This window comes from Erythrolamprus reginae, chromosome Z (assembly GCF_031021105.1).
Source record: "Erythrolamprus reginae isolate rEryReg1 chromosome Z, rEryReg1.hap1, whole genome shotgun sequence".
Taxonomy (NCBI): Eukaryota; Metazoa; Chordata; class Lepidosauria; order Squamata; family Dipsadidae; genus Erythrolamprus; species Erythrolamprus reginae.
Window position 1 is genome coordinate 133,739,784 of NC_091963.1, and position 1,661 is coordinate 133,741,444.

Consider the following 1,661-nt stretch of genomic DNA (forward strand, 5'->3'; position numbering starts at 1 on the left):
GTCAATATCTTGCTTTGTCAGCTGTTGGAAGGAGCCTTTGACCAGCAGGTCAGTGACATCATAACCACGACCTCACAGAGCCTGCATGCTTTTCAATCAGAAGGAATGTGGCTCTTCCATTGAAATGTCCCCATTGTGCTCGGCAGTGGTTCATAATTGGCTGTACACATCACAATGGGCTGGGGCTTTGCTCATATTTCATGGAAACAGAAGAAACCACATTAGGGCTTAGCACAGTGTGTGAACATTGCTACAGCATAAGTCAGTGTTGCAAGGGACAGAGAAATGCAATCTGCACTTAACTTCCAATTAGCATCCTGAAATGTTTTTTTAATCAGAAGATGGAGGCAATTTAGCTTCTGTTTTCTGATATACTTCCAATGTTCTCCTGCATATTTAATGCCTGTTCCTTATTATTCTTTCATTGGTGAGCTTGTGTTTGGGTGAACCAACCCTCACTAATATAATCCCTGAAAACTTGCACTGGACTATAATATCTGTTTTCCTCAGCTGGCTTCTATTTATTTATTTATTTATTTATTTATTTATTTATTTATTAGTTGGACTTGTATGCCGCCCCTCTCCGAAGACTCGGGGCGGCTCACAACAAGTAAAAACAGTCACAACAATCCAATTAATTAAAATATTTAACGATTTAAGAAAAACCCCATGTAATAGCAAACACACACACAAGCATACCATGTATAATTAACATGCCCAGGGGAGATGTTTAGTTTCCCCATGCCTGACGGCAAAGGTGAGTCTTAAGGAGTTTTCGGAAGGCAGGAAGAGTAGGGGCAGTTCTAATCTCCGGGGGGAGTTGGTTCCAGAGAGCCGGCGCCGCCACAGAGAAGGCTCTTCCCCTGGGACCCGCCAACCGGCATTGTTTAGTTGACGGGACCCGGAGAAGGCCCACTCTGTGGGACCTAATCGGTCGCTGGGATTCGTGCGGCAGGAGGCGGTCTCGGAGATATTCTGGTCCGATGCCATGAAGGGCTTTAAAGGTTATAACCAACACTTTGAATTGTGACCGGAAACTGATCGGCAGCCAATGCAGACTGCGGAGTGATGGTGAAACATGGGCGTACCTAGGTAAGCCCATGACTGCTCTCGCAGCTGCATTCTGCACGATCTGAAGTTTCTGAACACTCTTCAAAGGTAGCCCCATGTAGAGAGCATTACAGTAGTCGAACCTCGAGGTGATGAGGGCATGAGTGACTGTGAGCAATGAGTCCCGGTCCAGATAGGGCCACAACTGGTGCACCAGGTGAACCTGGGCAAACGCCCCCCCTCGCCACAGCTGAGAGATGGTTTTCTAATGTGAGCTGTGGATCGAGGAGGACGCCCAAGTTGCGGACCCTCTCTGAGGGGGTCAATAATTCCCCCCCCCAGGGTAATGGACGGACAGATGGAATTGTCCTTTGGAGGCAAAACCCACAGCCACTCCGTCTTATCCGGGTTCAGTTTGAGTCTGTTGACACCCATCCAGGCCCCAACAGCCTCTAGGCCCCTATTTCCCAATTGGGCATCTTTAAAATAGGGGGATTTTAACTCCCAGAATTCCCCAACTAGCTATGCTCACTGAGGAATTCTGGCAATCAAAGTCCCCATAACTTACAATTGCCAAGGTTGGAAACCCTGATTTAAACAATATTGAATAA